Genomic DNA, 17,833 nt, shown 5'->3' on the forward strand with positions numbered 1-17,833 from the left:
TCTTCCTGACCCAGGGATCGAACCCACGTCTCTTATGCCTTCTGCATTGGTAGGCGGGTTCTTTACCACTGGAGTCACCTGGGAAGCCCCAGATTCCAAAGCATTAAAAAACAAAATCCTGGTGTGTTGATTAGACTCTGGTGGAGTCTATTTTTATTTTGAATTTTTCCTGCTCAGCATCTGTTTCTCCTTTCTAACAACTTTCCAATCTACCTTTAGAAATATTTTCCACTGATTGATGTTATGTTGGAGAAATTCATCCAGAATCAACAGAAATGAGAGGAGTTCTTGCAAACTCACTCAGTTGAATGTCTTCTTTGAGCTGCCCTCCCTTCCTCTTAGCGTTAAATCTGTGTGATGGGCAGCAGCGTGATCTAACCTTGAGCAACGGGACGTTCTCTCTCAGGAATTACGGATGTTACTTTACACAAGAGGTTGAAACAGACACCAATTTTGTTATCGTTGTCAGCGTTCTTTTGTTTCTTGTGTTTTTCTGGTTAAAGCTTGAGCCTTAATTTTTATAATAATAAAAAACCTCACCAATGGACTTAACTAAACCAGGTGAAATTTACTCAAGAAAGAATTTTTTAAAAATTTGTATTATTGAAGTATAGTTGATTTACAGTATTGCATCAATTTCTTCTGTACAGCAAAGTGATTCAGTTATATATATATATATATTCATATTCTTTTCCATTATGGTTTATTACAGGCTATTGAGTACACTTCTCCATGCTATAGAGTAGGTCCTTGTTCATCCAATCTATATACAATAGTTTCCATGTGCTAATCCCGAACTCTCAGCTCATCCCCCCTCAGCCCCCTCTCCTTGGTAACCACAAGTCTGTTCTCTACGTCTGTTTCTGATTTGTGGAAGTGAAAGTCCCTCAGTCGTGTCCGAGTCTTTGCGACCCCTTGGACTATACAGTCCATGGAATTATCCAGACCAGAATCCTGGAGTGGGTGGCCTTTCCCTTCTCCAGGGGATCGTCCCCACCCAGGGATCGAACCCAGGTCTCCGGCATGCAGGTGGATTCTTTACCAGCTGAGCCACAAGGGAAGCCCAAGAATATTGGAGAGAGTAGCCTGTCCCTTCTCCAGTGGATCTTCCTGACCCAGGAATCAGACCAGGGTCTCCTGCATTGGAGACAGATTCTTTACCAAAGTCCATTTGAGTCATATTTCAGATTCCACATCTCAGTGATATCAGATGGTATTTGTCTTCCTCTTTCTGACTTACTTCACTTAGTATGATGATCTCTAGGTCTGTCTGTGTTGCTGCCAATGGCATTATTTCATCTTTTCTGTGGATTAGTAGTATTCTCAAGAAGGAATTTAACTACTTCCTTACAAAGCAGAAAAATCTGCTTTGCTATTTAAAATAATTCCCACTGTTACTTTTTTCCCCATCTGTCTATTTAATATTATAAATTAGTATTATAAGAGAAAAGATGGTTTATTTATGTCCTGGATCATAAGTCTATGGTACTGCCATCTGGCGAAAATATTGGTCTGGAGGCTCTGTAAGAAGTAAAACAGCCTGGAACCACTTACCCCAGGATGCTGTGGGCCTGCGTAGGGTCAGAGGCTGGGCTGGGACGGCTCTGTCAAGCCAGACTCACTGCCAGGAGCTGGTTAACAGACACACTCACTGGCCGTGCTCTCAGAAACCCTACAGGAACCATCTGATTCGGGATGAGAATGGCACATATTCTTTAATAGAGTCAATATATTAATAATAAAGACAAAACCTTTTTGTTTTCCTTTGATTTGGTTTCCTGAAAAATGGCTGAAAGTTCTGAATTCCACACTATTTTTGTTTCAGACTAAGGGTGAAACATATTCTTGTTTCACCTCCAATAAGTCACTTATACTGGACCTTATTTTTCTTTCCCTACAATAAAAATCCAGGCTAATTATATAACAGTGTGTTTAGCCTATGAGTTAAAGTGCTTTACATTTTCTAGTTAAAATGAAATATGTAGCATAATTAAACAATAATATAATGATGATTAATCCTTTTTCACAATTTAATTATGCAATGTGTATGATTAATCATTGTAATTTAAAGGGTATAATAAGCAAGTAGAATAATTATGTATAATGGAATGTAAGGTGTAGGTTAAAAGGTATGTATTAAAATTACTCATAAGTATCTTGGAAAAGTTATTAAATAGCATTACTGAAGATACCTTTAATGCAATTAGTCTCAGGGTTTTATATGTAAAAGGCAGACATTCCCTCCCCCAGCACGAGGCGAGGGAACTTCATCTTGCTTTCTCTATCATCTTTCTCCAGCTGAGTGTATATTGTTTAAGAGCTCTGCACTTTTTATTCAAGTCTTCTAAAAAGGGACCAGAGAGAGACTTGAGATTTTTGGAAGGACAGACAGGGCCAACTCTCCTGGTAGAATCCTTAATGCTAGTCTTAATTTGAACAAACTATTTAAATATAGACAGCTTCCATCACACCAGCACCTAATCTTTAATGGCCTGGTTTATCCATACAATGTCAAGGAAAGGTTAGAGTTTTCAGAAGTTTATTTGAGCAAAAGGAAAATGTTCCATGAGAGGATGTGATCCAATATTCTCTGTGGTTCTTGCTGCTTCATATCAAGAGAGGAGGTTATTAACACTTCTCCTCTGGCATAGTACTTAGGAAAAAGATATCTGTTTATTTATTAATTTAGTTATTCATTTAGGAAATACATGGATTGTGTCCATGTTTTATATACACATTCAGTGGATGAAATCTACAACCACAAAATGTGCAGATTGCAATCCAGTGCCTTCCCTAGGAAGGAAGATGAGTCCCCAGTGTGCCAAGGTAAAACTGTGCTACAAATAAGGGTTATATTTTCAGTAGAATTTACTGGAAAAAACTCAAATTATTTATAATATAATGAGCCTAACTCACTGAATTGTCTACTTTGAAATTTTTTTGAGCCGATTCCAGGAAATTAACTGACATTTAGTAACATTTTTTCGACAGGAAAGACAAAGTCAATTCCTGACAAATAGCTAAAATTTTAATGTCGTGAAACAACTTAGTAGTAAGTTAGGGCCTAGCTATTCGAAAAATATACCACAAAGACCATTATGTCTTGGCAGGAATAGTAAGATGTAAGTTGCTTTTCTTGTTTAAGAGCATCGAATCCATGATACTTAACATTGAGCACAGTGCTTCGCTGAATAACTGAACAAAAGAAAAAAAGATTTGAAAAGCAAGTATCATTTGTAACGCCTTCAGGGAATTATTCCTCAATCCGATACTTGTGAATAACTCCCAGCAACAACAGCGGGAACAAAGCACGTCTCCAGAAGGCACGTAAGCAATCCGAGGGGACAGGACCCAAGCTGAGTCTTGCTATTAAGAGTTGTGTTAAAGCGAAGCACCAGGCAGTGCAGCAGAGCTGACAACGCTGGGTCAGAACTGCAGACAAGGCGTTTCACAAGAGATGGTAGTGTCGCTCCTGGGAGGCGTGGGCATTTCCAGTGAGAAGGAGAGGAAAGGAAAAAGGAACTATATATAAAAGGAGTGAAACAGAAGCAGATACAGTCCAAGCAGATTCCGCTGTACAAGGGACAATTGCGCTGAACACCAGAGAATGTTTTGATCTCTCCACCTATTTCTGCTCACTGTGCCATCAGGATAATATTTTAATTAAAGTAGACTAGTTTATGAAACCATTCTCTTTGTTTGACAAGGGCCAATGTAGTCATGCATTTTCATTTCAATCCCAAAGAAACGCAATGCCAAAGAATGTTTAAACTACGTACAATTGAGCTCATTTCACACGCTAGCAAGGAGATGTTCAAAATCCCTCAAGCTAGGCTTCAGCGGTATGCAATACGTGAACTGAGAACTTACAGTTGTACAAACTGGATTTCGAAAAGGGAGAGGAACCAGAGATCAAATTGCCAACATTCATTGGATCATAGAAAAAGCAAGCGAATTTAAAAAAATATCTACTTCTATTTCACTGACTACACTAAAGCTTTTAACTGTGTGGATCACAACAAATTGTGGAAAATTATTTCAAAAATGGAAATTACAGACCACCTTACCTATCTTCTGAGAAACCTGTATGCAGGACAAGAAGCAACAGTTAGAACCAGACATGGAAAAATGGACTGGTTCAAAACTGAGAAAGGAGTATGTCAAGGCTGTATATTGTGACCCTGCAAAATGCAGGGCTGGATGACTCAAAAGCTGGAATTAAGATTGCTGAGAGAAATATCAACAACCCCAGATACACAGAAGATACCACTCTAGTGGCAGAAAGCAAAGAGAAACTGAAGAGCCTCTTGATGAGTGTGAAGGAGGAGACTGAAAAAGTTAGCTTAAAACTCAACATACAAAAACTAAAATCATGGCATCTGGTCCCATCACTTTATGGCAAATAGATGGGGAAACAGTGTCAGACTTTATTGTCTTGGGCTCCAAAATCACTGTGGATAGTGACTGCAGACATGAAATTAGAAGATGCTTGTTCCTTGGGAGGAAAGCTATGACAAACATAGACAGTGTATTAAAAAGCAGAGGCATCACTTTGCAGATAAATGTCTGCATTGTGAAAGCTACAGTTTTTCCAGTAGTCATGTATGGATGTGAGAGTTGGACCACAAAGAACGCTGAGCACCAAAGAATTGATGCTTTTGAACTGTGGTGTTGGAGAGGACTCGAGAGTCCCTTGGACTGCAAGGAGAACAAACCAGTCCATCCTAAAAGAGATCAGTCCTGAATATTCATTGGAAGGACTGATGTTGAAACTGAAGCTCCAATACTTTGGCCACATGATATGAAGAGCTGACTCATTGGAAAAAACCCTGATGCTGGGAAAGATTGAAGGCAGGAGGAGAAGGAGATGATGGAGGATGAGATGGTTGAATGGCATCATCGACTAAATGGACATGATTTTGAGCAAACTCCAGGAGATAATGAAGGACAAGGAAGCCTGGTGTGCTGCAGTCCATGGGGTTGCAAAGAGTCGGACACAACTGAGTGACTGAACAACAACAAAATTGATAGGCTAATGAGTACGTTGAAAGTGAATAACCTTAAGGAGGGCTTAGGCTCAGTGGTAAAGAATCTGTCTGCCAATGTAGGAGATGCAGGTTTGATCCCTAGGTCGGGAAGATCCCCTGGAGAAGGAAATGGCAACTCACCTGGAAAGTCTCATGGACAGAAGAGCATAGTGGGCTACAGTTCACGGCATGGCAACGAGTTGGACACGACTGGACACACATGCAACACAACGAGTACGTGGGTGTTTAACTTATTCACTTATTCAGTTTGTCATATGTGATGGTCTGTTTTATATACCGATGACCAGATTACAGTCCACAGCAATTCACTGAACACTGATCTTTGTGTTGCTGTGAGGGTGTTTTTCAGATGTGCTTGAAGATTTTAAATAGTTTACAGTTAGTAAAGACAATTATCAAAGATAATCTGGGCAGGCATGATTTAATTTTTTAAAAGACCTTTGGAATAGAACTAATGCTTGACAGAGGAAGGGGGAATTCTGTCTCTGGACAGAAGCTTCCCGCTCATGCCTGAGAGTCCCTGCCTGCTCTTCCTGACAGCTGATTTCAGATTCCTAACTAGCCAGCCCCACAATCACATTAGTCAATTCTTTGCAATAAATCTCTTTCTCTCTCTGTCTCTAAGAGAGAGACATAATAAACTGACTGATGCAAAATGCATAGCAAATAGATTTGGAGGGATATAATGGTAAATACTTTAATGCCTCAGTAGGAAGATGCTTTGTGAAAAGTGGGACTTAGAAAAGATTCAATCTAGTGATAGTGCACAGGGAAGATTGCAGGAAGAATGTAGGTTGGAGGCAACCTGACTGGAATGTGGAGCTAATTCAAATGTCCCAGTTTTATAGAACTGGGTGTGGAGTATGGGATCCCTGCTAACAGAAGCAACGGACTCAAGGGATTAGAGAAATAACTGAGGTTAAAATCCATTGAAAAAAAATTGATGATTGAGAACATCCTGAAGAAACTGAATCAAAATGCATCCAAAGTAGAAGTCTTGGTGTCAGGTGTTTTGGAGCCAGCTAGAGATCAAATCAAGGCTAGAGCAGATCACAGATTGAAAGGTCCTTTGATGATGTGGTTCTAGGAAAATTGGCTTAAAAACCCAAGGGTGGGATGTGATCGGAAGTTCTAAATCAGGTTAGGATGCCATAGCAATAGATTGTAAATGAATAGCGTTGCTTAAGTAAGGCAGGGCTTAAACTGGGAAAGAATTGAATAGAGGAGTTCAGTCACTCAGTTGTGTCCGACTCTTTGTGACCCCATGGACTGCAGCCCACCAGGCCCCTCCATCCATGGGATTCTCCAGGCAAGAATACTGGAGTGGGTTGCCATTTCCTTCTCCAGAGGAAGATGACATTAAAAAAGAAAAATATTCATATTTGCCAAAAAGTTACTACATTAATGAAAAAAAGGAAAGCATGGCCCTCCCAAGATCACAGTGTGTTTAACCATGAGACCAAATGCTTGCAGCAACATATCCTTTTGTGACAGAGTGATGATCAACTATGACACAAATATTCTGCCATGACCCAGATATTCTAGTATCTTATGCCTCAGTCGAGCTGTACAGATACTGAACTATTGGGCAATGGCTTTATCTGGTCCCTTCACCTGGGTCATGACTTTCTGCTTTTTCATCCTGATTAACTTTCTGTAAAGTGGTTTTTGTTTTAGCTGCTGTGGGACTGTGGTGGCAATGACTTTAGACTGCTTTATTTCAATCTAATTTTTCCTTATATTCTTTTTTCTACTTTATTATTCTTAATCAGTAATTTATTTCCCAGTATGACAGTAATTAAGACAGTAACTTTTCTCATAAGTGGCCCTGGTTGCAGATATCACAGCCCGTTTTTAATTGTAAACAAAACTAGATCTTCCAAGCATTGATAGTTAATCTTTCTTTTACTCTCAGATTTTGACAATCCAGGGAGAAAAGACCTCTGAAACACCATCTTCTCCATGTGACCTCAAAGGTTTGTCTGTGAAAAAATCACAAATTTAATGAGCTAGTCTTGAAAATGTGGCCCTGAGTCTGAATTGTTCAGTTTCTTTTTATTGAATTATAGTTGACTTATAATTATACCAGTTTCAGGTGTATGACATAGTGATGGAACATTTTTATGGATTATGTGCCTTACAAAGTTATTATAATATTATTGACTATATTCCCTGTAAAAGGAAAGGGAACAGTGTTAATTTCAACGTACTTTTCCGGAATATTTTTCTGAAATAATATTAGCCTGAGGTTGGATTATCCTCTACTCTAGCTCAGTTCAGTTCAGTCGCTCAGTCGTGTCCAACTCTTTGCGACCCCATGAATTGCAGCACGCCAGGCCTCTCTGTCCACCACCAACTCCAGGAGTCCACCCAAACCCATGTCCATCGAGTCGGTGAGGCCATCCAATCATCTCACCCTCTGTCGTCCCCTTCTCCTCCTGCCCCCAATCCTACCCAGCATTAGGGTTTTTCCAATGAGTCAACTCTTTGCATGAGGTGGCCAAAGTATTGGAGTTTCAGCTGCAACATCAGTCCTTTCAATGAACACCTAGGATTGATCTCCTTTAGAATGGTTTGATTGGATCTAATTGCAGTCCAAGGGACTCTCAAGAGTCTTCTCCAACACCACAGTTCAAAAGCATCAATTCTGCAGCGCTCAGCTTTCTTCAGCATCCAACTCTCACATCCATACATGACCACTGGAAAAACCATAGCCTTGACTAGACGGACTTTTGCTGGGAAAGTAATGTCTCTGCTTTCAAATATGCTATCTAGGTTGGCCATAATCTTCCAAGGAGTAAGCGTCTTTTAATTTCATGTCTACAATCACCATCAGCAGTGATCTTGGAGCCCAAAAAAATAAAGTCTGACACTGTTTCCACTGTTTCCCCATCTATTTCCCATGAAGTGATGGGACTAGATGCCATCATCTTAGTTTTCTGAACATTGAGCTTTAAGCCAACTTTTTCACTCTCCTCTTTCACCTTCATCAAGAGGCTCTTTAGTTCTTCTTCACTTTCTGTCATAAGGGTGGTGTCATCTGCATATCTGAGGTTACTGATATTTCGCCTGGCAGCCTTGATTCCAGCTTGTGTCTCTTCCAGCCCAGCATTTCTCATGATGTACTCTGCATATAAGTTAAATAAGCAGGGTGACAATATACAGCCTTGACGTACTCCTTTTCCTATTTGGAACCAGTCTGTTGTTCCATATCCAGTTCTAACTGTTGCTTCCTGACCTGCATACAGGTTTCTCAAGAGACAGGTCAGATGGTCTGGTATTCCCATCTCTTTCAGAATTTTCCACAGTTTATTGTGATCCACACAGTCAAAGGCTTTGGCATAGTCAATAAAGCAGAAATAGATGTTTTTCTGGAACTCTTTTGCTTTTTCGATGATCCAGCAGACGTTGGCAATTTGATCTCTGGTTCCTCTGCCTTTTCTAAAACCAGCTTGAACATCTGGAAGTTCACGGTTCACGTATTGCTGAAGCCTGGCTTGGAGAATTTTGAGCATTACTTTACTAGCATGTGAGATGAGTGCAATTGTGCGGTAGTTTGAGCATTCTTTGGCATTGCCTTTCTTTGGGATTGGAACGAAAACTTACCTTTTCCAGTCCTGTGGCCACTGCTGAGTTTTCCAGATTTGCTGGCATATAGAGTGCAGCACTTTCACAGAATCATCTTTCAGGATTTGAAATAGCTCAACTGGAATTCCATCACCTCCACTAGCTTTGTTCGTAGTGATGCTTTCTAAGGCCCACTTGACTTCGCATTCCAGGATGTCTGGCTCTAGGTGAGTGATCACACCATCGTGATTATCTGGGTCATGAAGATCTTTTTTGTACAGTTCTTCTGTGTATTCTTGCCATCTCTTCTTAATCTCCTGCTTCTGTTAGGTCCCTACCATTTCTGCCCTTTATTGTGCCCATCTTTGCATGAAATGTTCCCTTGGTATCTCTAATTTTCTTGAAGAGATCTCTAGTCTTTCCCAATCTGTTGTTTTCCTCTATTTCTTTGCACTGATCGCTGAGGAAGGCTTTCTTATCTCTCCTTGCTATTCTTTGTATCTCTGCATTCAAATGGGAATATCTTTCCTTTTCTCCTTTACTTTTTGCTTCTCTTCTCTTCCCAGCTATCTGTAAGGCCTCCTCAGACAGCCATTTTGCTTTTTTGCATTTCTTTTCCATGGGAATAGTCTTGATCCCTGTCTCCTGTACAATGTCACAAACCTCTGTCCATAGTTCATCAGGCACTCTATCAGATCTAGTCCCTTAAATCCATTTGTCACTTCTACTGTATACTCGTAAGGGATTTGATCTAGGTCATACCTGAATGGACTAGTGGTTTTCCCTACTTTCTTCAATTTAAGTCTGAATTTGGCAATAAGCAGTTTATGATCTGAGCCACAGTCTGCTCCCGGTCTTGTTTTTGCTGACTGTATAGAGCTTCTCCATCTTTGGCTGCAAAGAATATAATCAATCTGATTTCGGTGTTGACCATCTGGTGACGTCCATGTGTAGAGTCTTCTCTTGTGTTGTTGGAAGAGGGTGTTTGCTATGACCAGTGCATTCTCTTGGCAAAACTCTGTTAGCCTTTGTCCTGCTTCATTCTGTTCTCCAAGGCCGAATTTGCCTGTTACACCAGGTGTTTCTTGACTTCCTACTTTTGCATTCCAGTCCCCTATAATGAAAAGGACATCTTTTTTGGGTGTTAGTTCTAGAAGGTCTTGTAGGTCTTCATAGAACCGTTCAACTTCAGCTTCTTCGGCATTACTGGTCGGGGCATAGACTTAAATTACTGTGATATTGGATGGTTTGCCTTGGAAACGAACAGAGATAATTCTATCATTTTTGAGATTGCATCCAAGTACTGCCTTTTGGACTCTTTTGTTGACCATGATGGCTACTCCATTTCTTCTAAGGGATTCTTGTCCAGAGTAGTAGATATAATGGTTATCTGAGTTAAATTCACCCATTCCAGTCCATCTTAGTTCGCTGATTCCTAGAATGTCAACGTTCATTTTTGCCGTCTCCTGTTTGACCACTTCCAATTTGCCTTGATTCATGGACCTAACATTCCAGGTTCCTATGCAATATTTCTCTTTACAGCATCGTACTCTAGCTACTTGTAGACAAATGCTTGTTGGCAAGCATCTATTTGATACCCTTTAAAAATGGAGTAGGTTTAAAGTTCATCAGGAACATTTCAAGTTATATATTAGGAAGAATATTAAAGCTTAAAAGTATTAGTAAAGATCATTGAGAAAGAAGGAGGCATTTAAGAAAAGGTTCTAAAATTTATTTTTCTGAGATGATTGAAGTCAAATGCAGTTCAGAGACAGGGTATTTAAATGCCACCTTCTGGAAATATTTGGCTGAATATTTATACATTAGAATATTTATGCATTTAGAGTCACATAGATTAGCATTCCACTATCACATCCACAAAATATTTGCATGTGACAATGACAAATTATTTAAACCTTTACTTCATCTCTAAAATAGGGATGTGGTGGTAACACTGCCTCCCAGTTAGAACCCAGTTAGGACACTTAGCATAAATGCAGCTAAGGTGTTTAGGGCCATGCTAAGAGCTGCGGCCTCTGCAAACACGTTAAGTCGCTTCAATCCTGTCTGACTCTGTGCGACCGACCCCATGGACTGTAGCCCACCAGGATCCTCTGTCCATGGGATTCTCCAGGCAAGAATACTGGAGTGGGTTGCCATGTCCTCCTCCAGGGGATCCTCCCAGCCCAGGGATTGAACCTGCATCTCTTACGTCTCCTGTGTTAGCAGGCAGGTTCTTTACCACTAGTGCCACCTGGGAAGCCACTGTGGCCTCTATTCTCTCATAGTTGGTACAGATTGGCACAGCTATGCTAATTCAGCAGGCAAGCTTTTTTTAGTAGACAGTTATTATGAACTGGGCTTCCCTGCTGGCTCAGATGGTAAAGAATCTGTCTGCAATGGAGGAGACCCAGGTTCAACCCCTGGGTCAAGCAGATGCCCTGGAGAAGGGAAAAGCTATCCACTCCAGTGTTGTTGGCCAGTGAATTCCATGAACAGAGCTGGGCTACAGTCCATGGGGTTGAAAGAGTCAGACACGACTGAGCGGCTAACACTCACTTCAATTTTTTTTTTCCACTTTTTATTATGAACTAGAGTTTGGAAGATAGAAGCAAGATTGGGATTTTTAGCTCAGTATATAAAAATTAGGTTAAAATTAGATGGACCTGTGCACACTGCTGTATTTAAAGTGGAGAGCCAACAAAGGACCTGCTGTGTAGCACATACCACTCTGCTCAGTGTTATGTGGCAGCTTGGATGGGAGAGCAGTTTGGGGGAAGATGGGTACATATCTATATTCATGGCTGGGTCCCTTTGTTGGTCATTTGCAACTATCATGATATTGTTTGTTAATCAGCTATACCCCAACGCAAAGTAAAAAGCTGTAAAAAATAAAAAATAAATAAATTTTTTTAAAAAGAAAAAACCAGATTATAGTCATGCCACCGCTGGGTAATGTGTATGGTTTTCCTTTTAAAGTGGTTCTCACATCTTTTCAAAAGGACACGCCAGCAGCAGGTGAATGGTGTCCAGTGTGACAAAGGTTCAAGAGTGGGTGCTGCCTGATATATGGAAACTTCTTACAGAATTCCCCTCACCCCGAGTAGTACTGGGAAGCTGTCTGCCTAAGTGGATTATTGCATAGGACTTGACCAATCTAGCTGATCCTCTGAAACCCTCAAGCTTAGTTTAATGGTTAAAGTTTCAGGCCATTCCCAGTGAGAAGGAATTATAATTTAAACCATTGGCAACCTCAGGCAACTGAGGTTATTCTGAAAGAGCTGCATCTAAATGAATGAATCCTCTTGCTAGGGTTTCAGAACAGCTGTCACAGATGCCCTGCTTGGAAATGAATAAATTCTACAGATTTAAAAGAAGAGTATATTTTCCCAGAAAAGGTTGAATAAAAGACAGAAAAGAAGGAAAAGAAAAAGTTTCTTGTGTCCTCAATAATGTTGTATCAATTGAAATGCATATTAAAGCTAAAGATTAATACTTGCCAAAGATAGATGGCATTAATGGTGCTAATGATGGTAACGAAACAGCATATCTAAAATTCTAAGAAAATATTCTTGTTTTAAAAATTTGATGAGCAAAAAATACAATCTTATTTAACATTAACAACCATTTTCTTTTTATTGAAGTATAGTTGACTTACAATATTATATTAGTTTCAGGGGTGCAACATAACTATGCAATATTTTTACAGATTAAGCATCTTGCAAAGTTTTCACGATATTGCAGGCTATATTCCTTGTGCTGCGCGGTACATCTCTGAGGCTGATCTATCTGAGTTTGCACGCCCTAATCCACTGCGCTCACCCCCTTCACCCTTCTCACCTCTGGAAGCCACTAGTTTGTTCTCTGTATCCGTGTTTTTGTTTTTTTGTTTTGCTATATTTGTCTGTTTTGTTTTTTAGACTCTACATACAAGTAAAAACACAATATTTGTCTTTTTCCATCTAATATTTCATTAAACATAATACTTTCCAGGTCCATCCACGTTGTTACAAATGTCAGCATTTCATTCCCTTTCTTTTTAAACTGAAGTACAGTTGGTTTATGATGTTATATCGACTTCAAGTTTACAATAGTTGATTTGGTATTTTATAGCTTCTGCTCCATCTGCAGTTATTACAAAGTATAGACCATGCTCCCTTCGCTGTTCATTATGCCGTTGCATCCTGTTTATTTTGTTTATTGCATCCTGACTCTCCTTCTCGCATCTGCTCATCTCCCCACCACTCTCCCCATTGATAACCACTAGTTTGTTCTCTCTACCTGAGTCTGTTTCTGCTTTGTTATACTCATTCATTTGTCTTCATTTTTAGATTCCACATATAAGTGAAAACATATAGCATTTGTATTTCTCTGCCTGACTTATTTTGCTCAGCCTAAGGCCATCTAGGTCCATCTGTATTTCTGAAAATAACAAAATTTCATTCATTTTTATGGCTGAGTAGTACTGTGAGGTATACATATACAAAATCTTCTTTATCCATTCATTTGTTGAGGGACATATAGGTTGCTTCCATGTTTTGGCTATTGTAAATATGCTGCTGTGAACAATGGTTGCATATATCCTTTCTGATACCCAAAGGAAACAAAAAGATTTCTTTCTTTCCTATGGCTAAGTAATTTTAAAAATGTATGATTATGTCAAGTTATAATAATTATTAGGAAAGCATATCATAAGCAATTACTAATCAATACTATAGAGAAATAATAAACAGATCAATGAAACAAAATTTATGAATATAAATACTGTGGCTTATACTAGGCATTTTTAGTATATATTAGATTTGGCATGTCAAATTAATGAAAACTGATTATTATCTAATACTTGTGATTAATATTATTAATTAGTACTGGAAAGCTGATTTTGTCAAAAAATAAATTAGATGACTTTCTCATGATATGTCAAAAATATCACATTATAATTAATTTCATTAATGTTATAAAAATAGAAAAAGAAAATGAATGTTTATCTGATCCTGGTTCTGGGAAAAACTTTCAAATACAGATAACAATATTTTTGGATATTATCTTTTTTCCCCCTTTTCTCTACATTCTATCCTTTCCATCAAATACACTGAACAGACAACCGGCTCTATTTTGAGAGGTATTGTGGCATACCAACTTATAGAAATAGACTACATCTGTCCTTGAATTTTTTTCTTTTAAAGGCCACCATTTTGGAGTGAACATAGACAGTTTATGGAGCAGGGGAAAGGGATGGTGGGACCGTCTACCCTCATTGCCTGAACACAGCAAATGAACTGGGCACCGCTCGGGATCAGTGGCAAAGTCTGCCACGGCATAGAGTTTTCAGGCAACTTAAGTGACTGAAACAGAGGCAGATACCATAAAGGAAAAAAATGATGTGTTTTCCTGCCTAAATATGAAAAACAATTCTTTAGGTCACTAAATATCTTCTTAGGGACAAGCAATATTTTGTCATATTATGCACTAAATTTTATTTATTTAATCATGTACCTATTTCTTTCTGAATATTTAGTTGTTTTCCAATTTGCATTAAAATAAGCACTACTATAATATGTGATTTATATGTTTATTTTCAAACTCAACCTCAGTTGTTTACTAAGAATAAATTCCTCCATTTGGAAATCCATAAAAAAAGATATATAAGTGTCTTGATGCATACGGGCATATTGGTTTCTGGAAGTGGTTATCTCACTATACTTCTGCCATTATTATCTTGTTTCCCTGCTTTTTTTGGATCAGTTTTTACTACCAGGGAAGATGTACCTTTATGTAAAAAAAAAAAAAATTGTCAGATTGTAATGTTTTTTTTTAAAGAAATGTCTATTTGTTCTAATATGGGTAAGTGTTTTTAGCGCTTTGTAAGAACTTTGGTGGTTTAGTTGCTAAGTTGTGTCCGACTCTTACAACCCCATGGACAGTATCCCGCCAGGCTCCTCTGTCCATGGGATTCTCCAGGCAAGAACACTGGAGTGGGTTGTCATTTCCTTCTCCATGTAAGAACTTTATATACATTAAAATATGGCTTGACCATCAAATTTTGTTAAAATGTGCCCCGTTTGCCTTTGAGATTTTAATTTTATATACAACTCTTAAAATGAACGTTAGTTTTAAATGTTGATGTAAGCCATTCTATTTTTCATATCCTTTTAAAAAGATTAATAGCATTCCTTGCTTCCATTTTCATTTAGAATTAAGCTTAAAAAGTGACATATAGGGCTTCCCTGGTGTTGAGTGGTAAAAAAAAAAAAAAAATCCGCCTGCCAATGTAGGAGACACAGGTTCGATCCCTGACCCAGGAAGACCCCACGTGCTGCCGAGCGACCGACTCCACCCACCGCAGCTCCTGAGCCCCTGCTCTAGAGCCAGCGGGCCTCAGCTCCGCGGCCCGCACGCCCTGGAGGCCGGCTCTGCAACGGGAAAACTCCGCGGTGAGAAGCCGGTGCCCCGCAACCAGAAAGCGGCCTCTGCCTGCCGCGACAGAGACCCAGCACAGCCACAGCCTAAAATAAAGATTATAAAGCAGCGACACATACTTTGCTCTATTTCTACTCTATTTTCTGTTTTACTGCTAAAAGAAAATCAATCTGGGACTTATGTCTTTAGGTTACAGTACAAAAGTATGTTTCCCTATTCACTTATTCACTATTTCTATACTGATATCTATTGATAGAAAGTCATGTGCTGTGTCCTGGGGATAAAAGGGAGTGTAAGATAGAGTCCATGTCTTCCAACAATTTATTCCTTTATGCATACCACCAAGAGGCAAAGATGAAATTGTAGAATAACATAAACGCTGCAGCGGTGCTAAATATAGTGTGCTAAGCGGGGCACGAAGTCTCGTGGAATAGAGGGCAGGGGTCGCTTCTGGGATTCTAAGAAGTGGCATCTAGGCTGAAACATAGAAGATTTACAGAAATCCCCACAGGAAAATGAAGGAAGGGGATTCCTTAAGAAAGGATAACATGCATAGAAGGAAACCCTGAAAAGAAGAGGTAATGAGAGAGTTCGCTCTTGCAATAGTGGAAATAAGTCAGGGGAATGATGCAAAGAATATGAACTGCAGGATAAAAGCCACAATAAGTCACCAAAACCCAGATCACAGGGAGCCTCATGGGAGACATTAAAGAGATTGGACTTCCTTACTAAGTGTGAAATGTCACTGAAGGAAGCAGGCATGGAACGTCACAAGATTTTGCATCAGCTCAAGTCCCTGAACTGGTGTGAAACTAGACAAGAGTATCACATCTCACTTGCAGGAATACTCATTTTGGGTTACTCTTTGTTGAGAAAGAAACACTTTTTTTTCCTTTAAACTACTGAGGCTTGAGGGTAGTTGTTATAATAGCAAGCTGTTGGCTGTCCACACAAGGTGAACAAAGATAATACCCTTTGTTGAAGTGCAACTCCTGCACTAAGTATTCAAAATGTAATGAAAGGTTTCTAAATAAAAATGCATACGTGAAACACTATTGTGATTATAATAAATGTTATTTTCATTTGAGATATATGGAGGGATTTAACAGATATGACTGTGGGAAATCTTGTTTTTTAAAGAAAAGGAAGTTTAATGGTGTATTTACTCAGTTGCTCAGTCATGTCCACTCTTAGTGGCCCCAGGGACTGCAGCCTTCCAGGTTCCTCCATCCATGGGATTTCCAGGCAAATATACTGGAGAGGGTTGCCATTTCCTGCTCCAGAGGATCTTCCCAAAAGCAATAAAAACTGCATTTCTTTTTTTTTTTATTCTAGATTTGGCCATATTCTTTTATTTTTTTTTTAATTTCTTTATTTTAATTGGAGGCTAATTACTTTACAATATTGTAGTGGTTAGCAGCTTAGCAGTGGTTTTGCCATACACTGACGTGAATCGGCCATGGGTGTACATGTGTTCCCCTTCCTGAAACCCCTTCCCACCTCCCTCCCCATCCCATCCCTCTGGGTCATCCCAGTGCACCACCCCTGAACACCCTGTCTCATGCATCGAACCTGAACGGCGATCTGTTTCACATATGATAATATACATATTTCAATGCTATTCTCTCAAATCATCCCACCCTCGCATTCTCCCACAGAGTCCAAAAGACTGATCTATACATCTGTGTCTCTTTCGCTAACTCGCATATAGGGTTATCGTTACCATCTTTCTAAATTCCATATATATGAGTTAGTATATTGTATTGGTGCTTTTCTTTCTGGCTTACTACACTCTGTATAATAGGCTCCAGTTTCATCTACCTCATTAGAACTGATTCAAATGTATTCTTTTTAGTGGCTGAGTAATATTCCATTGTGTATATGTACCACAGCTTCCTTATCTATTTGTCTGCTTATGGACATCCAAGTTGCTTCCATGTCCTGGCTATTGTAAACAGTGCTGCGATGAACATTGGGGTACACGCGTCTCTTTCAATTCTGGTTTCCTCGGTGTTTATGCCCAGCAGTGGGATTGCTGGGTCATATGGCAGTTCTATTCCCCGTTTTTTAAGGAATCTCCACACTGTTCTCCATAGTGGCTGTACTAGTTTGCATTCCCACCAACAGTGTAAGAGGGTTCCCTTTTCTCCACACCCTCTCCAGCATTTATTGCTTGTAGACTTTTGGATAGCAGCCATTCTGACTGGCATGAGATGGTACCTCATTGTGGTTTTGATTTGTATTTCTCTGATAATGAGTGATGTTGAGCATCTTTTCATGTGTTTGTTAGCCATCTGTATGTCTTCTTTGGAGAAATGTCTGTTTAGTTCTTTGGCCCATTTTTTGATTGGGTCATTTATTTTTCTGGAATTGAGCTGCAGGAGCTGCTTGTATATTTTTGAGATTAATTCTTTGTCAGTTGCTTCGTTTGCTGTTATTTTCTCCCATTCTGAAGGCTGTCTTTTCACTTTGCTTATAGTTTCCTTCATTGTGCAAAAGCTTTTAATTTTAATTAGGTCCCATTTGTTTATTTTTGCTTTTATTTCCATTACTCTGGGAGGTGGGTAATAGAGGATTCTGCTGTGATTTATGTTGGAGAGTATTTTGCTTATGTTTTCCTCTAGAAGTTTTATAGTTTCTGGTCTTATGTCTTTGTGCCAGTACCATACTGTCTTGATGACTGTAGCTTTGTAGTATAGCCTGAAGTCAGGCAGGTTGATTCTTCCAGTTCCATTCTTTCTCAAGATTGCTTTGGCTATCCCAGGTTTTTTGTATTTCCATACAAATAGTGAAATTAT

Source organism: Giraffa tippelskirchi, chromosome 6, assembly GCF_054371585.1.
Source record: "Giraffa tippelskirchi isolate mGirTip1 chromosome 6, T2T-mGirTip1v1.2.pri, whole genome shotgun sequence".
Classification (NCBI taxonomy): Eukaryota; Metazoa; Chordata; class Mammalia; order Artiodactyla; family Giraffidae; genus Giraffa; species Giraffa tippelskirchi.